The following is a 22,549-nucleotide window of genomic DNA, read 5'->3' on the forward strand; positions in this document are numbered from 1 at the left end:
CATGTGATAAACGAGATTATTTAACTAGATCTAATATAGTTAAATTCCAAACACAAAGGAAATAAATAAATAATAATGTACAAATAGAGTACACGTCGAAGTTTTTACATTTGAACACATCCATCGGGTAATGTGTTGCTTTTGAAGAAGAATTCTTAATTCAAGTTTTTTTGATTAATACGTGACTAGAGTTCACGAGTTGGATGGGCATTGAATTTGAATTTACCGGTCACAATCAATGCCATCTTCACGCTTTATTGATTTCGAATACTTCAACTTTCTTGACATGCCTTTTGTCTTTGAAACCCTTGTTATTTCAAATTAAGGAAATGTTCGTTTGGTATTTAGTGAAAGCAAAAAAATCCTGTCAAAATTTAAAATATTATCTAAGTTTCCAAAATTATGTTGTACTACGTGTCAACATTTATATTTTAAAGTTTCGGATGTTATTTTATGTGAATTGCAATATTTTAATTGAGGAAAAAGCAAAATGTAAAAATCAATTTAGATATGAATATGTATTTGGATGTGGAGCTAGTGGGCACCCTTGACTGAGAATAGCTAGACATCATCAGAAGCTCTCACACACAAATGTCACAAGATGGTTATTTTAAATCGTTGCCCGTGCGGCACTTTGATCACGATTTTGCTTATATGGCCCAAGTCAGACTTATTAGCTCTCACTCTTGGATTGCCAAATGAGGGGGGAGGGGACCCCTATTTATACTTGAACCCCTCTAATTACAGTCGTTGGATCTTCCTTTGATTTAACGGTGGAGATCTTATATTAAGAAATATCTAGAATATATTTCTCATATTACCCTTACAAATATCTAGACGTGTACATTTACTATATTGCTCTTGGAAATATATAGATTTATGGGCCTCTAAAAGTTTCTATGGCTTTAGTTTGGGCTCTTGGCCCAATTCTTTGGTTTATTGGGCTTAGAATTCTTTGGTCCATGACATCCTCCCCCATCTAATCTGGTGACGCCCTAGTCACATGGAAAGTATCGATTTGCTTCTTGAATTGCCAAAGGACTTCTGCAGCTTCCCAACTAGCTTCACTTTCCGGTTGATCCTTCCATCGAATCAAATATTCTCGCTTGGGTGCACAATACTTTTTCCGTATGACGCGATCCGCCGTGATGACATCAATATTACGGTCATCGAGGCTTTTGCCTTGAGAGGGACCCGTTATGATTCTCCTCGATCGGGATCCTCCTCATATGCATGGAACTGTTTAAGCATACTGATATGGAACACCGGATGTACCTTTAACTTTGGCGGAAGTTCTAGTTTGTACGCCACCTTCTCGACTCATTGTAACACTCGGAACGGCTCCTTATAGCAATGAATAAGCCATTTGTGCACGTTTTTATATTGAAGAATTAGGTGTCGCTTGGCCACCCGACTTGGTATACCACTTGCTGTCACTTCTTGTCGGCCCATTTTTTCATGAGCTTCGCAGCCTTTTGTAGACAAGTTTGTGCCAAGTCCGCTTGTTCATGCCACTCCTTAGCGAACTTGTAAGCGGATGGGCTGCTCCTTAATAGCCCATTGCAACCATACTCGGAGTGAAGGGTTGCTGCCTTGTCACAATCTCGAAAAGACTATGTCTTGTGGATTCGCTCCGTTGTAGGTTGTAGGAGAACTGGGCAACATCGATAAGCTTTGCCCAATTCACTTGAGTCATGCTCACATAGTGTCGAAGGTATAACTCCAAGAGCGCATTTACCTTCTCCGTTTGACTGTCGGTTTGGGGATGAAGACTCGTGGAGAATTTGAGATCTGATCCCAGCAATTTAAAGAGCTCGGTCCATAACCTACTAGTAAATCGATGATCACGATCTCTCACGATTATTTGCGGTACGCCCCAGTACTTGACGACGTGCTTCAAGAATATTCGGGCTGCCTCCTCAGCTGGACAGTCCTTTGTAACAGGCATAAACGTTGCATACTTAGAGAACCGATCTACCACAATCGAGAAAGTCTGACACCCTTCAGACTTTGGCAAATTGACAATGAAGTCGATGGAGATACTCTCCCATGGACACTCAGGAATAGGAAGTGGCTCCAGAAGTCCCGCCAACGAATGTTGCTTGAGCTTGTCTTGTTGACATACAAGACATGTCTTCACATAGGCTTCAACATCATTGCGCAAGTGTGGCCAATAGCACCGATCCTTCACAAGCGACATAGTGCAGTGGATCCCTGGATGACCCGCCCACTTAGAATCATGGCACTTGCGTAGGACTTCCTTCTTCAGCTTTCAATGGAGTGGCACGTACAATGGTCGCCCCTTGTTGTAAAGCAAGTCGCCTTCACACTATAATTGCCGAGTCTTGCCCTCTCAAGCATGTTCGAGGAGGGCCTTGGTAGTTGGATTATGCTTCGACCCCTCCTTGGTCCGTTCGTTCCATGGACACTCGGGCTGATTGTTGGCCGCTAGTTCCATCTTTTGACTAAGTGCGTTAGCCATGGAGTTTGCCTTCCCAGGCTTGTATTCGAGCACATAATCGAACTCCGCCAGGAAATCTTGCCAAAGAGTTTGCTTCGGGCTCAGCTTCTTTTGCGTTTGGAAGTAACTCATGACCACATTGTCCGTCCTCACGATGAATCAGGATCCCAAGAGATAATGCCTCATTGTACGAAGGTAATGCATCACTGTGGTCATCTCTTTCTCTTGGACTGTATACCGTCGTTCAGTATCGTTCAACTTTCTGGACTCGAACGCCATTGGGTGTCCATCTTGCATAAGAACACCACTAATAGCATAATTGGAGGTGTTAGTCTCGATCTTGTAAGGCTTGGCGTGATTGGGCAGCGCAAGCATCGGCTCCTGGGTCATTTTTTGCTTCAATTGATCGAACACCTTTTGGCATCGGGCTGTCCACTTCCATGGCTTCTCCTTTTTCAGCATGTCCGTGAGTGGCACGGTAATACTTGAATAGCTTTGATGAACCGTTGATAATAGTTGGTGAGGCCAAGGAATGATCTTAACTCTGTCACCTTGGTCGGCGACTCCCAATCTACAGTGGCCTTAATCTTGACCGAATCCATTCGCACATATCCAACCCCGACAATGTGCCCTAAAAATGGCACTTCCCTTTGTGCAAAGGCACACTTCTCGCGCTTCACGTACAATTCATTCTCCCATAGGACTTGGAAGGCATGCGTGAGATGCTCGACGTATTCCTCGAGCGTTCGGCTATATACTACAGTATCATCCATGTAAACCACTACGAATTGATCAAGAAAAGGGTGGAGTACCTTGTTCATTAGCATGCAAAGAGTAGCCCGGCATTTGTCAGGCCAAATGGCATGATGAGGAATTCGTATGAACCATACCGAGTCACACAAGCGGTCTTAGGCTCATCCCCTTTGGCAATTCGAACTTAATTGTAGTTCGATCGGAGATCCAGCTTTGTGAACTACTGTGCTCCTTCAAGTTGATCGAATAGGTCAGCAATGAGTGGGATCGGGTACTTATTCTTGATCGTTTGCTTGTTTAGCGCCCGGTAGTCAATGCACATTCGAAGTGATCCATTGTGCTTCCTTTAGAATAGGACCGGGGCGTCAAACAAAACTTTCGATAGTCGGATATATCCCGTATTGAGCAACTATTTCAATTGTCTTCTTAATTCCTCCAACTCGAGAGGCGCCATGCGATAAGGTGTCATGGTGGGTGGTTGAGCGTTGGGCACAAGCTCAACCCGATGATCCACCTCCCTTCGAGGAAGTAGCTTCTACGGCAACTCCGGAGGCATTACGTCCTTAAAAGAGTCGAGGACTTGGGTTACCTTAGTTGGGACATCACTCCCCTCACCCGTAGGATCCTCGACTTTCAAGGTCGCCAAGAAAGTAGCCTCCTCTTTCTTTGCTCCCTCGGAAACTTGCATTGCCGAAAGTATGTTATGGTCACGTCCTGAATCACGTTGGACTGAGATCACACATTGGCAACGTGCGTCCAAGATGCAAATACAATAAACGAATGGGACAATAAGAGCATCTATCCTATCAAGGAATCCCAAACCAATAACAAAGTCATAATCATCGAGTGAGATTATGAAGCATTCCAGGCATGCACCTTTCAAGATTAATCCTCTAATCCTCATTAGTCATTAGATTATTCTCAGGCGGAAGATGGTTTTTTTTTAAAGATTAGCATTTATAACATGAATGTGACATAAAAATATAGAATCATAGAAATGCTAGGACATGCAAGTTGCGAAAATAGCATCCATCTTACACATAATAATAAGAGTAATACAAAGGTGAGTTCAAAAACATGGGGAGACTACACAACTACTCCAACCTGGCTATCTTACTTCGACCCACCAAGCTTAACAAAAAACGAACAAGCTATCACCCATTCCAACATGACTCTATCCTCAAAAACTAACTGACAGTCGTGTCTTTTCCAAAAAAAACTACTCCTTCCTCCTCCTCCTCGATGCTATCCTCAAAAGATTCCGCTGCTAGCATCATCATCATCTCCGTCCGGCCCATGGTATGGAAGGGGCCCCAACAACCGTCCCCCATTGAGGACATAAACCCCGACGAAACCCAAAAGAACGAGTCCCCCTGGGGATCCAATATTTATGGTCAGAATGGAGGTGCATTTTATGAAAATAAGTTCAGAGAAATCTGGGACCAAGAATTCAAATAGATGGCTCTCAAAATCAACCAGCACCCTGTAGCTTATCGAGGCAGAGGCAGGGAGGATCGGCATAACTACTAATTTGAAAAAGGTGTCAACAACAAACAGTGAGCGAAAACTCAGCCAAGTATACTCTATCACGCCATACTAAACAGATAACAACATGCATCTCAATAGAGTCAAATAGATACTCAAATAAACCAATTCACATCCAGCCATGGCATACATAATTCCCTTTTTCATTCTCACTCAGCCACTATTATCAGGCAAAAGAATGTTGATCTAAGAACAGCCATTCACACGAGCACAAATTGCATACGTTATGTGACAATAATCAACTTCATTCACCACTTCAAGACACATGACTGGTGCGCTCCCCGGCCACGCAAGGAGGAAATATCCCGACTAGCAAGATCCGGTGCGCCCAGACCGGACTACTACGGTATACGCCGAATTACTCAACGGCCCGCACAGGCTTCACGATCCCACTGGCCACGGCATCCCGTCCACACTCCCAGGGCATCTAAGGCATGTCACTTCCTAGGCATCGTGAACCACTAGTCCACGGCATCCCGCTTTCCCGACAGGCTCCTCAGGGCATCGTCGTCCGTAGACCGACGGCATCAAGTCATCTCAAAGTCACATAACCACATGCACAAACGATCTTTCACATAGCATGATATTATATAACAATAACCGATACGGCACTTCATTACTTCTTTAAAACAGTTCACAACCGAATTTCCAGATTCTGTACTCCTAAAGACCACTTAATTTATCTAAGCATTTGATATCGGTTCAAGGCCAAATAAGCATCATTGAAGAGATAATTAAGGTGGGTACTGACTCCGGCAGGCCAGAAATCAAAAGCCAATGGTTTCAGACAAAAACCGGCAGATCACTGAAGTCTAGTAAAATTGGACAGAATTGCATGGTTTGGAAAATTAATTTTGAAGGAATAGCAAATGGGTTCCAAAAATTTTGAAATTCGAATATATTATAAACAAGACCTTACTGAATATTTTTCATGAAGAACACAATCTCAAAATTCCCCTGTAAAGGCCACTTTCAATAGCTTGAAAACAGACCAGTACGAATCCGTCGAAACAGGAAAACCGAATCCAAAAGAGTTCTCGTTTCACAAACTAAACAGTTTTCGAACGCTTTGAAATTTTTATATGTTATAGACAAGGGCATTTTGAACAAATTTTGTAGTTGGAAGTGTGGCCAATTTCCAAGTGGAAAATTTTATAAAAATCCGAGAAGATACAAAGGTCTCGGGTTCCTCAATAGAAACAGTTCTGACCCGGTAAGGAGTTGGTACTTCTGAAAATCCATTTGACCTCAGAAAAATTGAAATTTAAGTATGTTGTAGATCAAGATCTTCTGAACAACTTTGAAGAAGAGCGTTTAGCAAGATTCGGGCCACAAAAGATGCTATAAAAATAGGAAACAAGGAATGTCCAGAAAAGTCAGTCCTGAAATCCGAGACAAAACTCACAGAAATACTTCTAGCTCGAGCTCCATCACTTCACAGCCAAGAAATCACCACGCCAGGAACTCAAATCAACATGCAATGCCCTTTCTAACCTAACCTAATAATCTAGACCCACCAAAACTTGTTCTACGGAGTCAAACATTTAAGGGCAGCAACTATAACATTTCGGTTTCTCCTACTGCCAATCCAGCCAACTCAAAGTTTTATCCGAGACCCAAATCGACATGTAACCATTATCGAGGTTAGTATAATGTGATAGAGAGCACTTGCTGGTGAGAGTGGTGGTCGCGGCGAGGCTACAGGTCCGAGGCGAAGATGAGGGCACAAGGGGCGATTCCTAGGCTGCTGCTGGTCGGTTGAAGGCGTGGTTGGACAGGGCGAGAGGTTGGCTGTTGCTGGCGTGCAGGGACGAGACGGCCGGCTGCTGCTGGTCATGGACGGAGCGGCTGGTTTCTGGCAGACAGAGAGAGCGACGAGAGAGAGCAGGTGAGAGAGTGATCAGTGAGAATGAGGTAGAGAGTGAGCTGTGGGGGAGAGAGTGTGCCAAGAGGGAGTGAGTGAGAGGGAAAAAGGGGAAGTCTAGTGTCCCCTCAGCTTCCTTGCGTGCATGGCTTGCATGGGTGAGAAAAGACAAGGTAGAACAAGACAAAAGGGAAAAAATGAAGAGGCAAGGGGGTGGTGATGATTGTGCCTAGCAGTGAGGGGGAGATGGGGACAAGAAGAAAGGATGAGGGAAAGAAAATGAAGGGGTTTAGGGGGTGGCGTGAGGGGTGATAGTCCTGGCAGAAAAGGGAAAAAGAAGAAGAAGAGAGGGGGTGGGGGTTGTTCCGGCGTGGGCAAGAAAAAGGATGGGAAAAAAATGGCGGTGACGGTTTGGCACGGAGTCGGGTCGCGCGGACGACGTGACGTCGGGTTAGTCGGCTCAACGATAATGATCTCAAGATTCCAAACTCGCAATTTCAAGAACAATAAAGGCGACGTTAAACTTTCAATTTTCATTGCTCCTAATTTCCGTCGAAGAGTGCCCTAATCCATTAGGGTCCCCTAATCTTGTGCCATGAAAATTCGGGATGCCACAAATTACTTCGATCTTCTCCTTGCTCTTCCATTGTCCAGGCTGGAACTCCACGTCCCTAGCCATCCTACTTGTTGGGACTTCCTTGGAGTTCACCATCTTGAGCCACCCAGCTCTTTTCTCAACCCGAAGATTGAGTTTCCTCGGGGCCTTCTCCATGACAAATAGATCGGATGCTCCAGTACCCACGAGAGCACTCATCGTAGTTCCTCCGATCGTCACATTCGCGAACATTAGTCCCTTGGTCTTGTTCGCCTTCTTGGACTTTATCGAGCTTAGGATTCGCAGCGAATCGAGTCGCATCTCCTTTTGCTCTTTCTCGTGTGCCTTGACAAAGGCCGCAAGCTTTCCTCGCGTCGGGCAATCACGAGCCATGTGCGCACCGTCGCACGAGAAACACTTGAAGGTAAGTCCCTTCTTGTGTTCCTCTCCGTTCGACTCCGCCTTCGCCTATACAGGGGCTACTAGTGGTTTGCTACTACGATCTCCCCCAGTGCCCTTGTTCCTTGGTTAGGAGTTCGGCTTACCCCCAAAGGTTGCCTTATATTCCACAAGGGGCTTGGCTGCGGAGAGGGCCGTCGAGAGGTCCCTCGCGTTGCACCTTTTGAGCTCCTGCTTTACCCATGGTTTAAGGCCACCCATAAACTGGAAGTAGGCTTCTGTATCATTCATGGATGGGGTTTGTAGTAGCAACTCTGAGAACTTCTTTACATATTCATGGACCGCTCCTTTTTGCTCTAGGCGATGGAGTTCGTCTCGAGCTTTCTCCTCCGCATAGGTGCAATAGTATTATTGTCGGAATTCCTCGACGAATATTTCCCAGGTTGTGATAGGTTCACCACTCCTATCATCGAACCTACGACGCCACCACAGTAGGGCATTGTCAGTTGAATACATGGCCGCGGTACTTACCCGAAGTGCACTATTGGTAATCCCCATTGCTTGGAAGTACTGCTCCATGTACCATAGAAAGTTGTCAACATCCTTGGCCACCTGCGAGCCTTTGAACTCCTTCAGCTTCGGGGCATCTACTCGTGGACCAGGTTGCACGGTGATGACCCCGTTCATGCGTGTGACTTCCACCTCGGCGAGCTTCGCTTTGCGCTCGATCATCTCAGCGCGTATGGCCTCCACCAAGGCGTCCAAGGCATCGTTGCATTGCCGGAGTTCATCGGCTGTGGTAGTAAGGGTGCCCAACATCTCTTGTCGGAGTTCTCCTATACCGGACTTGAGCTCTTGCACTTCAGCATGGAGCTCATCCTTTTCGGTCTCAGCTACTTCGATGCTTTCAAACGCCTCCTAGGCTACTCCTTAGACGTCCTCGAGGGCAATCTCCATTTTTGCCACATGAGCCTCCAAGTCACGCAGCACATCCCTCGAACACCCGCGACCCCTCTTTCTTCTTGGGACCTGAGGGTCGAAAGCCTCTCCACCTTGTTGATCGATGGCCCTCCCACTTTGTTCCTCAATGTCCTTACCACTCTGGGTGGACGCTACGTCGGAACGTGGATCCATTGCGCCTTCAAGCTGAGACAATCACTGATTTTGGGGCAGATGTCAGATGCATCTTGTGTTAAGAATTTGTGTAAATCTTTTATAAGATTGAGAGATTATTTTGTAAAAAATTGTAGGGCTAAACACTTTGTGAGTCATTTGATATAATTGAGGGTTAATAAACTTTGAGAATATTTGAGTAACTCGAGTATGGTTATAATATCTATTATATGACTTGATTTATAGTGAAATTATTTGCTACTTTCCTCGTGGACGCAGGTCACAACGACCAAATCACGTAAATTTGATATCCGATTTATATTCTTGTTTTGTATGTTTTATTGTTCAATCACTTACTTTCCGCAACATAATACGTCGGAATGAAATGTGAAGTAATGTGTTGTAACTCATCATTTTAGTAAATTCGCCTCTTCACTTTTTCTTTAGCCAGCAAATTAGCCTCCTCATTTGCCAGAATCTATTTAATCGCAATCACGTGGAATTATGTAAAAAAAGGTTGCAGAGATGAAATCCTAATATTCTTCATTATTAGGATCTAATAAAATCATATGTGACTACTTGGAAAGATATCCTTATTTTTTCTTTAAAGTATGGCTAAGAGATGGCCCAATCCATTTGTATTATATATCTATAGACCACTCCTAATCCGTCCACATATGAAGGGATTATGAGGGAATTGTGCAACTTATGAAATAAATTTTCTTCTTCTTCATAGTTACCCTCATTTAATCTCAAGTTTTAAGATCATAAGAAAATATGTGTCATTTTGCTATATTACAACCCTTTTATCATGTTAGGATCCAAATAACATTTTAACTCAATTTTTTCATTTGTTTTGTTTTCTTTTCTCTTGCCATTAGCAATCCTTTCCATTTCTCCTAATCACCGCATCCAAATTGAGTGTTTATCAAAGGGGTAAGCATGCTAGAAGTTTTAAAACTTGTTGCGAAAGTGCATTGAAATCTTAAACCTTGTCGACTTTGTGAAATCAATTCCTTATGTTCACTCCATCTAATTTGACTAATAAAAAATGCCGATATGACATTTTTTTAGTACTTTCTTAAGACATGTGGCACTGATGTGGCACACCAAGCGCAACATCAAAGAAAAAAGCATGAAATTTAAAAGAAGAAGAAGAAGAAAAGATGAAAACTAAAAAGAAAAATGACACATATATTTTCTTCTTCTTTCTTTCATTTACACACAAGTTATGAAAACTTATCTTCTTCTTTCCTTCTCTACTTAGTTCATTAGCTACAAACCTAAGTTGCAGAGAGCATCGACTATACTAAGAAGCCTGGTTATTCGAGAGCCCATGGCAATGGACTCGAAGAAGCTCAAGCGACCATGACCATGAGCTCAAGGAAGCTGTAGCAGCCATGGCCAAGCTCGACAAAGCTCGAGTGGCCATGGCAGCATAGCCATGGTTGTGAGCTTGAAGAAGCATGGAAGCTAGAGCAACCATGGCCGAGCTTGATGAAACTCGAGCAACTATGGCTAGGAGCTCGACGTAGCTCAAGTTGTCGTAGCCGCAAGCTTGACAAAGCTCAGGTGGCTATGGCGGCGAGTTTGAAGAAGCTTGGAAGTTGGAGCAGCAATGATCGAGCTTGATTCTCGAGCGGCCATCATTAAATAATGAAAAGAAATTGTTGATAAAAGTACACAATACACAAAAATTGTGTAAGTATATATGGAAAGAAAAAAATATTTCAAGATCTATACTTTGTTTAAGAAGATTGTGGTTGGATAAGAAAAGATGGAAATCTAACATCGAAACTTACAAGAGAATGGTTAATTTACTCTATATTCACGGAAACAATATTTAAATGATAAGTAATTAAAGATGTTCAAGGAAGAAAAAAATAATGAGATCTCTTAAAAATCGGCAGTTCTCTTATATAATAGAATGTATAGAATCTATGGATGTGCTCCATAGATATGACGGATTTTTCTGTACAATATTCTAGACTGGATATCTAACCCGTGAAAATTTTTATGTCAGCTTAAGTAAACATTGAAGTCACATAATACTACTGCTACCCACTTGCAATCTACCATAGTATAAAAAAATGACTGAATTCACAAATTTATTGCACAACATAAAATGAGACCACCTTAGAGTGTGTTTGAGAGACTTTTAGTAATTTTATAACAACTTTTACTTTATCGAGTTTGAGTAAGTTTAAAGTTTTGAGTTCATAACGGTAATGCAATAAGTGATATCTCAAAAAGAAGAAGGAGAAATAAGCAAGAGAGAGATGTGACAGCAATCATGACATACTTTTATAGATCTACTAATGTTCATAAGGAGAGCCAACTCAAATTTTCTTAGGCTCTAAATAGAAGCATCTATAGGAAGAAAGAGGAGAAAAAGTATTAAATTTTCTTTTCTTTTGTTCTCACGGAAAATAATTCTATGCTTGGGAGACCTAGGGAGAAGGAAAAGAGAAGGAAAATGCTAATAAACTTTAAATTTTCATTTCTTTCTCCAAATTTCTTTCTCCAAACTTTCCCACTTGCCCAATAGCAGGGGTATGCAAAATGGACGGCTCAAACAGGGAACTGTACGGACCGGTTCGGTTAGGTTTCCGGGAGTGTCGGTCCGGATCCCGAATCCTAAAAATGGAAAGGGCGTCCGGGCGGTACGGTTTTTGGTTCCAAGGGGGAACCGGCCAACTACATATATATATTTTTTATTCCTTAAAAAAATTAGTAAAATGTAAACTAAATCCTAAGTGAACTTTATTGACAAAAATTAGTAAAATGTGAACTAAACCCTAAGTGAACTTCATTGACATAAATTTATTAACAAAAATTAGTAAAATGTGAACTAAATCTAAAGTGACTGGTTCTTGATCCTAGGATCAATCGGTCCGAAACATGGTTCCCAATTTTGGGAACCGGTCCTCTTGGTCCGATTCTTGGTTTCACTTTAGAACTGGACCGGACCGGGAACTGATCACCCCTATCCAATAAATCGTAAGGTTCACCTAGCTGTTCGTTTCACTCCTAATTTTCCTCCCTCTTCCCTCCTTTCCAAACAACACATTACTACTAAGATATAGCAAATCAAGTGGCGCCCTCGGAAAAAAAGTGTAGAATCTCTTAACTTTACAAACCTAGCATCTTCAACCATGTAGAACACCGGTTCTTATAATCCTTTTTAATTTAGATTATTGTTGAATTTGGAAAGGATCAATTAAAATGAATTGTAGAACTCGCTTATTTCCTCCAACCATGCTTCTTATTAATTGAAAGGTTAGAAGTTATGGCCACCACTTATATTGTGTCCATAACTTGCAACCCACCAATTAAGAATTTGATTAACCTTTCCAAAATCTGATCAATCAAAGGGTGGTATTTTATATGAATGAGTATAATTGGCATCGACATATTTAGTTGGTGTAACTTATCAATAGATGTCCTATATCGATATTGTTTTATAGAGCAACTAAGCAAGAAAATGCGGTACAAGTACTTTAGATGAAAAACGTTACAAGAGTTTCATCTATATAAGAAGTTGAATCATCAACTAGCTATATCCGCTAACTATATTCAATAATAGTTATTTCCAATCATAGGCTTTCATCCTTTATTGTTATTATTGATGTCATTGGCTTCACTACTTTTTTGTTTGTTTGTAGGAAAATGTACCAGTTGGCTGTCTCCTGTCTGAGACTACAGATTCAGGAAGGAAGCCTGCAAGATGATGATGATGATATAGGCAGAGAAATTAATGTTGCAAAAAGGTTTCTCAAAATAGAAAAAAAGTACAGAAATTTTTATGATAATGAGTTGAATCGCAGACAATAGGCCGGTGATAGATCCTTCTCGGGCAGTCTAGAAACCTACTTGGGCAGTCTAGAAACCTACTCTACCGTCATTCACAATGCCCTGATGCTTTGTGAAAAACTAGGGTCCTCCTTGTAATGATTTTCACAGTTGGGCCAAAAACAAAAAAAAAAACAAAGAACATCAACGAAAGCCAATTTTTATACACTAGATAACTACTCTATTAAAAAATCATGCATTAATTACTCTGACAATACTAGAAATGTGCAAAATGAATCGTCCAAATCGAAAATCGCCCGATTCCTAAAAGTGGAACCGATATCCTGACGGTTCGGTTCTCGATTCCAAGGAAGAACCGGACCAATTGGATCGGACTGACTACATATATATATTTTATTCCTTTAAAAAATTGGTAAAATGTGAATTAAACCATAATTAAACTTCATTGACAACAATTTGTAAAATGTGAACTAAACCCTAAGTGAATTTCATTGACAAAAATTAGTAAAATGTAAACTAAATCCAGTGACCGGTTCCATTAGATCGGACTGTTCTGGTCCTCAGTTCCCAATTTTGGGAACCCGTCCTCCCGGTCCGGTTCCAAGGTGAAACTGGAACCGATCATCGCTAGACAATCCTATGTCCCCACAGGAAAACCTAAATGAAAAGCAAATCCAACTTATTAGCCGGACGCTCAACCCACAATAATATCAGCTAATTATAACTTCCAAAATAAAAGAATTGGCTCCAAGAAGCCGGGGCTAAAAATTCTTAAATTTTCCAAATATTAAAGCATCTAAAGGCAAACATAAAATTAATCACCAGAAGAGCAAAATAAAGGGCGTCAAGATGCATTGCGGATTTATTTTCAGTATATCAGTTCTACTTGTTTGCTCGCCCTAACTTGAGGGATTAGGGCTATTGTCGTCCAGAGGAGGAATGCTATTGCCGCTGATGGAAACGTTGTTAACCAACTCCGAGTTCACGGCTTGATGTAGGATTATCTTCATCTGCAATTTATCAAAATAAGATCAGCACCTTTGGACAATTCCTCTTTAAAGAAAAGGAGAATGCATGGCAATATATTAGCGACAAACAAGTAATACTGTTTACCGGGAAGTAATCTTACTTCCTGTTTCAGTTGCTTATTCTCTTTAATCAACCGTGCTTCCTGCAATATCAGGAAGTAGTAATCTTCAAATCATCAGATAGAGTCCTCTAATCCATCTGCAACTTGAAGATATGTTTTAACGTTATGCAATGTTCACAGCATATGAAATTATTCTGCACACATGGGTCTAGTGAGTGTACACCAACCTTTCTCTGCAGTTTGTTCATCTCGTTCAGTGCTTGCTCCTCCTGGAAATACAGGTATGGCCAACATGGCAAAAAAAAAAAAAAAACAAAAGAGTGAAACAAGAACAACACATGAGGGACCCTTCTTTTGGTTCTTAGAGAAACCGAATGGAAAAATCTAATGAAGAGACCTCAGTCTTGATCACGAGGCTTAGTGCCGCCTCGAGTTTCTTCTCTAATTGTCCCAGTTCCTCCATGTTCAACCCCTCCAGATACTCTCCCTCTATCTGCCTGTGACATAAGTCAGGAATAAATATAACTGATCCGCGAAAAGGAGAAACGAGGGAAAAAACATAATTTCGACTCAAACAAGCACTAAAAACATATGCACGCACCTCAGTTTGTGAAATTCATCACCCACTTCCTTGCGCATCATTTTATGATTGTGGTCCTCTATCTAAGACAGCCAAAACAAGCACGAAAAAAGGTTAGATCCTCCAATCGAATTTCGTTCTATTTCATTTATACCAGTGTTTCATATGTCGGTATTATACTCTAGGGAAAAAGAATGAAAGGCTTACCAATTTGAAGAGAAAAATTTCGTGTAATATTGAGATTACAGATCTCATTTCACGAACATATGGCTTAAGTTTGAAGAGAACATAGGAGGCATATTTAAGCAAGTGATTTACCCTGAGTTCAAGACATGGTTGGGCTGGTTTCTCAACGTTATTGGAGTGGAGAACATATCTCGTTAGTGTATCCTCCATACTTCACAGAAAAAGGACAAGATATGAACAGAGTGACCCAACAAAAAATGCACCTAGAGTTTATTGACCTATTGAAATAACAAAAAAAAACAAAAAAATTCAAAGTGCAGTGAACAACATCAAGATGTGTGCATAGTTCACCTAGATACATGATTACAGAAACTTTATTATATTCAAATTTATGTATGTATATACATGATGGGTGGCCAAAAAGACAAACTAACATATATTGATAGTATCCCAGTGTTAGGTTATCCATATGTGGTGGATACCGCCTCCACAAAAATAAGAGGGTTAGGCCAAGCCCAATTAGCTAGCAATGGCGGCCGTCGAAATAAAGCACGGGAGGCGAGATATGAAAATTCTATTTGGAATTTAGTATAGTACATGTTTCATAAAACCTATACCAAGTACCAAGGGGTATAATATAGCAAACGTTTGTAAAAGTGCTAACGAGGATTGTAAAATCTTGATCTTAGCCCATTTTGCTTTTAGTATGGTACATGTTTGTATACTTATGGTGCATGCCTGTAAAAGTGCTGAACTGGGATATTAGAATCTTGAATAAGGATGAGATCATGTCTGCATTGTATAGGACATTTTGTCTTTTAGTATATAATACATTTGTGTACATGTTTGTAAAAGTGCTGACCAAGGATTGTAAAATCTTCATCAAGTCCCGTCAAGATAATTTCGGATCGAATTTTTTTACTGTTTGCTAATTAAATGGATTAACTTTTACTTTCATTTTGTACTTTATAATTCACGTATTCGAAACTACTCAAAGACATTCATAATATGCAAACATTGACACGTAAATTCAAATATAATTTACTCATAATTTTCTATAACTTGAATAACACTTTAGATTTTGATGGAAAAATAAAAGAAATTTTTACTTTTTACACAAATATAAACAAACATACGTAAACAAAGCTCGGAGGAGGAGGGAAAAGAATACAAAGAGAGGACACATGTAATCAGCCTCAAGTGTTCAGCACACCAGAAAGAGACCGCAACATCAAGCTGTCGTAAATATTTTTTTTGGAGATTACTAATGTTCCCCATCCTAGTTCTGAAATTCATGGTTTCTTGATCTCTCTCTCTCACTCCCCACTCCTTGCTCCTTTTGGAAGTTTTCAATCTGATACACGCTGGTGCTTTATATTCTCTATTGCTGTTAGTTTTGATCACCGTCCCCATCATGAGAAAATAGATCTCAACTTTCGATCTAATTTTGAGCAGGAATTGCAACAAAATACGCATGCTTACAACTGATCATGACCAAGACAAAGTGATCTCTCAAGAGACAATCGAAGTATCCAAATATGCCCTCTCTCTCTCTCTTTCTCTCTGCGTACGCATTACACCCCCCAGACACACATCAAATGTAGGCCTCTCAAATTGCACATCGAAATAAAAAGTCCCAAGTTATTTGAGTATATCTATGGGATGCATCATCTGACGATGAATTATAGACTTAAGAAATTAATATTTGAGTACCTGGAGCTGGAAAACTCATAGAACTTGCCAGTGGATGAGAAGATGATGAGGGACACGTCAGCGTCACACAGAACGGAGAGCTCCTGAGCCTTCTTGATCAGCCCTCTTCTCCTCTTCGAGAATGTCACCTGCCTCGCCGTTTCTTTATCTTTGTCTTCTCCCTCGCCATTTTCCTTGTATCTCTTCTCAAATTCTTTCTATATAAGAAAAAGCAAAAAAAAAAAGAAAAAAAGAAAAAAAGAAATCAGACGAACCAGGTCAACAAACTAGTGGTTTTTCACCTAGAGTGAGACATGATGAGCCTGGAAATAATATCAGAAGAGCAATACAAAGATCTTGAGTCATATGGAAAGTTCTGTGAAACAAAGTAACCAGAAAACCCTACGAAAATAGGAAACCAGTTCAGATCCATGAACACAACAAGCAAAACACCCACAAAAAAAATGCCCAGAAAACGCAAAAATAATTGAGGGAAGGAGTGAAGATCTGTGGGTTTTTGTGATTTCTCTTGATTTTCTTTTTCCTGAGGAGGGTTTACCTTGTTCAGATGCTGAACCAGATGGGGCTTGTTTGTCCGATCATAGCCACGAAAAGAAAGCCACCAGTGAGAGAAGGAGAGAGGGAGAGAGTGTTCGCGTGTGACCCGTGTGTTTGGGCCTTCGAGAATTGAAAACGGGGTCTTCCCTATTATCATCTTTTAGTATTTGTCATTTACAATTAGACTAAAAAAGATGGGAAATATCCTTGAGAACGAGGAGCCCAGAATCAACGAAACCTTGGACTTTAGTTTATTCATTTAAATATTGCTTTTCCACACATTACAGTGTTTTGTGCTCTTTCAGCACCTATAAAGCATGAACTCGCTACTTATTATTTATTTATTGTTCTTTTTATTTTAGAAGGATAATTGTCTAAAAATTCCTAAACTTATTATACTGTGATTAATTCAGTCATAAACTTTTAAATTTTATTAATTTAGTTATAAATATTTTGACGATTTGCCAATGTAATCCTCTCAGCCAACTTTGGCCCAGAGATGCTTGCGCGGACACGGCTAGCGCTAATGTAGATAGTTTTTGCATTTTTTTAATTTTCTGAAATTTTCTTTTTTTCCTTTCATTTTATTTTCTTTTTTCTTCGTTGGATTTTTGGGTGGCGGGGTTGCCGAGGCCCTAGTGACGGCTGGCAATCCTTGTTGGGCTTCACGCCCTCGCCTGGATCTTGGCAAGGGTCGCTGGGGCCCCGACAACCGGTCAGTTTGCAATTTGATGAAGGACAAAAAGAAGAATAAAAGAAAAGGAAAAAAAGAAAAAAGGGAAAATTTTGAAAAATTTTTAAAAAGGCAAAAATTGTCTATGTTAGTGCTGGCAATGCTACGATGGATGGCTGATGTCCACGTTAATGATTTCCGGCTAAAATTGCTCGTAAGAACTACATTGGCAAATCGTCAAAAGGTTTATGACTAAATTAGCTAAATTGAAAAGTTTAGGACTGCATTGGCCATTGTATAATAGGTTTATGACCTTTAAGACAATTTCCCTTTGTTCTAGTGAAGGATTATGATGTGATCTCCTCACCATTTATATACAAGTATTGCATTTAGGAGAGCTGGACGGAACTCTCTTCTTCGTTGTTTTATATTCTATGGCTATCAAATAAGTTCAAACTGGTTTTTCTTATCTTAGTAAGGAGACTAAGAAAAAGAATATTAAAGTATGGTTATTATGTTTCGGAGACAGAATCTCTAAAGTAGCTAATTGAATTTTAGATTACGTATTTACTTGCGAAAATGAAGACAGTGTCTTTGATACGCTTTGCCCTACTTTCTTTCTCTACATTTTTCTGAATTTCATCACTTCTCATTGAATGCCCGGAGAGATATGCATTGGCTCACTCATTTTTAGGTCAATGTTTCTTTAACTCAAGAAACTGTTTCTTGTAAGGTTTGTAGCCATTGATACGTAATGTAATATAACTCGATTTTGATTGACAACATTCTAACAATTTAAATAATTACTAGGGACACTTTTTCCTTTATAAATATTGTGTTATCCCATTAACTATCCTCCAAGTTGGTGAGTTTTAATAAATCTAGATGAGCTTTTGGGAAAAAAATGAATTGATGGAGGAGCTCCTGTGGATAATTCAATAGTGAAAAGAAAAGGAAAGAAAAACTAACAGATCGACTTATTAAAGATTTTCTTTCTATAAACACAAAAGTTACCTAAAGAGAAAGCTTCCAGAAATTTGATCAATGTTTGCCACGTGGCAACTCATTACACTACACACGTGTTCACCAAGCCGCGCACGCACAATCTTATCTTTGTCATATACAGTACGGTAAAGTGGAAGCTTCAAGAAATTGGACTGGCATTGCAATATAGTACATGTGTTCACCACCAATCATAGATGGACAAAATAAATGTAGAAATGATGCGAAGACAAAAGGGACAAAAAGTTTAGAGTATTAGTTTTCTGAAAAAACACTATGCTTACTAATTATCAATCAAATTATCAGAGGTAACATGATAAGCAACCAAACTTAAGCAAATCAATTATGTTGATTTTTATGGCTTCATTTGTTTCGCGAAAGTTAATAATTCGGAAATTTTTTTCCAAAAAAAATTGTTTGTTCCGCTCGAACTGATTAGATGATGAAAAATATTTTCGTTATCGACAACAAGTTTATATTTTAATACTTTTATGGACGATGAAAATATTTGTCGTCCATTTATTTTTGTAAGAAACATAAGCGATTACTTTTATTAATTTTTTTTTCCGAATAATTCATTTTTTGTGAAACAAATGCGCCCTGAGAGGCAACAATGCTAGTATTAGGATTTAGACAAGCAACCAAACTTAAGTAAACTAACTTATCTTGATTGATAAAATGTGAAAGTATTGTGAGGAAGATTTAGACAAAAATTACTTCATTGAAAATTCAAGCAAATGAAAGTTAACTATTGCGTCAATAAATGATAAATCCCAAACTAAAAATGAGTATCTCAACTCACGTAACGTATGTAACAAATTAAAAGTAGCTACAATTTATATATATTTCTTGAACCGTTACTTATTATTTTATTGTTGAATTATAACGATTGGAGTAATTATATAAATACTTTTTTAGTAAATGTTGATTTTATTCCCCTTGAATATTATAGTGAATGGGATTATAATCATCTCAATTTAGGAGGTATACCCCTTTGATATACTGCCATACTAACATTAGAACACCTAACAAAAAGTATGCATCTACATTAACATGTCAAAAAGTGGAATAGTCCCAATAGAAAAAAAGACAGTCGGGCTACTACTAGTCAAGCAGTTGCAACTCAACGTTGACTCCACCATGGGAAGAGCTGCTTCTTTCTTGCTCCTGGCTTCCTCGTTTAGTGGTAACGAGTGGAGTGCATAAGCCTGGTTTTGCGCTAGAGTAGCTCGTATGGGATTCCAAACGTACCCCTTAGTAAGTGGAAAGGGACAAGCCTGAAAATGTTCAATTTAAAAACTTCTATTGACAAAGAAATTAATTCCTTCAATCCTTTCATCGAAGCTCTATGAGGCGATAAGGCAGCTTATTAGAAGTACCGATACGGAGAGAAACCAAATTCATTTTCAACATGCTATAGTAATTCGTAAGTCCATTTCATATTAGGTGATGGGGCCACTATCTTCAATACAAATAAATTTAGAGATTAACTAGAACAACCACTCATTACATAAAAAAATTTCCATCAATGAAAGTGTTAATTCATTTGAAAATCAAAACTACACATGTCAAATGAAGTGGTCATTACTATATGCTCCAATAACGATTAATTGATTTAAAAAATTAACTCAGTAAGTAAACAAAATAATTAGAATTTTCTCTGTTATTCTGTGAGCGTTTGAATAACAAATTCCCTGCAAAAGTTACTACTGTGAAAATCAAACGATTCAATGTCTATATACGTATATATGGACAAAGCATCTTATGAGAAAGTTGCCTTGCTACATTTCAATTTCAAGCTGATGGAACATCATGATAGGTGGGGGAAGAACAGCAGAAGTGCCAAAAGTTGTGTACGGAGCTCACTTTGGTGTCAAAAGTTCCATTTGGATCATTTAAGTGCCAAAATTTTTGAAAAACGATCACTTAAGTGCCAACTCCAGTAAGTTTGGCCGGAAATCCGACGTGGCATTTTTTTTATTAATTTCTGAAGCCGATGTGACTCGCCGGAGATACAGTCAGCACGTACAGTCAGCATTTTTTATTTTAAATAAATTTTTTTTCTTTTTTCCTTTTTTTTTCTTTCTTTTTTCCTTCTTTTCTTTTTTTCTTTTCTTTCTTCTCCCTTTGGTCACCGCCGGTGACCGGAGGCTAGTCACCGGCCGCCTGGCCTCGCCCGGACGAGGCCGCCGCCGCCCGCCACGAGGCGAGGCCCGGCCGACCCTCGCCGGGCGACGGCGAGCAAGCCCCGGCGAGGTCGGCCTTGCCTCGCATGGGCGAGGGCGAGCCCCGGCGAGGGCTCCCTCGCTAGATCCAGCGAGGCCGGCCGTCGCCCGGACCACGGTGGGGCTCGCCCTCGCCCATGCGAGGCGAGGCCGACCTCACCGGGGCTTGCTCGCCGTCGCCCGGGCGAGGTCGGCCGGCCTCGCCTCGTGGCGGGCAAGCCCCGGCGAAGTCGGCCTCGCCTCGCATGGGCGAGGCGAGCCCGGCGAGGCTCCTCGCAGATCCGGCGAGGCCGACCGTCGCTCGGGCCACGGCGGCCCCACCGGATATCGCCCGGAAGGCGACCCCGGCGGGGCGGCCGTGGCCTGGGCGACGGCCGGCCTCGCTGGATCTGGCGAGGAGCCTCGTCGGGGCTCGCCTCGCCGGGCTCACCTCGCCCATGCGAGGCGAGGCCGACCTCGCCGGGGCTTGCTCGCCATCGCCCAGGCGAGGGTCGGCTGGGCCTCGCCTGTGGCGGGCGGCGGCGGCCTCGTCCGGGCGAGGCCAGGCGGCTGGTGGCCGGCCTCCGGTCACCGACGGTGACCAAAGGGAGAAGAAAGAAAAGAAAAAAAGAAAAGAAGAAAAAAAAGAAAAAAATTCAGAAAAGTATTTAAAAAATCGAAATATATACGTGGAGATGCCACATAGACTAATTTTTTTTAAAAAAAAAAATCCAACTAAGATTAAAAATTTAATTATAAATGCCACGTATTAATTTGGCTGGAATGTCTCGCCGTTGGCACCAAAGTGATCATTTTGCCTCCGATTTGGCACTTAAGTGATCCAAATGGAACTTTTGGCACCAAAGTGAGCTCCGTACACAACTTTTGGCACTTCTGTTGTTCTTCCCCCCATGAAAGGTCTATTCGGATGCAGGTACTGCAACTCCACACATGGCAGCAAGAGCATGAACATCCGCCATCCTGTCCCAGAGCCGATCTCATTAGAGTACGTGTCTACGAGAGGCGGAAGATCCCTGTCTGCTCATTTAGGGTGCGAATGGTAACCATTCTACTCTAGAAATCAAATTCTTGTCAGAAATTGATTTCTGGAGGAGAAATCTGTTTAGTAAAACATGACTAATTCTACTCCAGAAATCTATTTTGATTTGTTGATTTTTTTTGCACCTAAAAAAATTTAAATTTTACTCAAAGTGGGTGACCACATGTATTATAAGCCATTCTGTAAAGTTTTGAAATTTTTGATTTTTTTAAATTTTTTTGGCACCTAAAAAATTTTAAATTTCACTCAAAATGGGTGGCCACAGGTATTCTAAGCCATTTTGTGAAATTTTGAATTTTTTGAATTTTTTAATTTTTTTGGGCACCTCAAAAAATTTAAATTTTACTCAAAGTGGGTGGCTACAGATATTCTAAGCCATTCTGTGAAGTTTTGAAATTTTTTATTTTTTTTTATTTTTTTGGGCACCTCAAAAAATTTAAATTTCACTCAAAGTGGGTGGCCACAGGTATTTTAAGCCATTTTGTGAAGTTTTCAAAATTTTTATTTTTTTATTATTTTTCTTTTTTTTGGGCACCTAAAAAAATTTAAATTTTACTCAAAGTAGGTGGCCACAGGTATTTTAAGCCATTTTGTGAAGTTTTGAAATTTTTAATTTTTTTTGGGCACCTCAAAAAATTTAAATTTCACTCAAAGTGGATGGCCACAGGTATTCTAAGCTATTATGTGAAGTTTTGAAGTTTTTTATTTTTTTTATTTTTTTGGGCACCTCAAAAAATTTAAATTTCACTCAAAGTGGGTGGCCACGGGTATTCTAAGCCATTCTATGAAGTTTTGAAATTTTTTTATTTTTTTGGGCATCTCAAAAAATTTAAATTTCACTCAAAGTGGGTGGCCACAAGTATTCTAAGCCATTCTGTGAAGTTTTGAAATTTTTGATTTTTTGATTTTTTTTTGGCACCTAAAAAAATTTAAATTTTACTCAAAGTGGGTGGCCACAGGT

At 40.4% G+C, this 22,549-nt stretch overlaps 1 protein-coding gene and 1 pseudogene across 1 annotated transcript in view; both read right to left on the reverse strand.

Annotated features, from left to right (window-relative positions):
• Positions 1-16,765, reverse strand: part of LOC115676440 (MADS-box protein SVP-like) — a 29,497-nt gene extending 12,732 nt beyond the window's left edge. Inside the window, exon 1 of the mRNA XM_056311710.1 lies at positions 16,651-16,765. The gene's annotated coding sequence lies outside the window, so the exon portion shown is untranslated. The remainder of the gene's footprint in view (positions 1-16,650) is intronic.
• LOC115676439 (MADS-box protein SVP-like) lies at positions 13,302-16,281 on the reverse strand (annotated as a pseudogene).
• Positions 16,766-22,549: the final 5,784 nt, after the last annotated feature.

The sequence above is a fragment of the Syzygium oleosum genome, unplaced genomic scaffold (genome assembly GCF_021117445.2).
Source record: "Syzygium oleosum isolate NSW1041296 unplaced genomic scaffold, Sole_v2.1 Sole_v2.05, whole genome shotgun sequence".
NCBI classification, from domain to species: Eukaryota; Viridiplantae; Streptophyta; class Magnoliopsida; order Myrtales; family Myrtaceae; genus Syzygium; species Syzygium oleosum.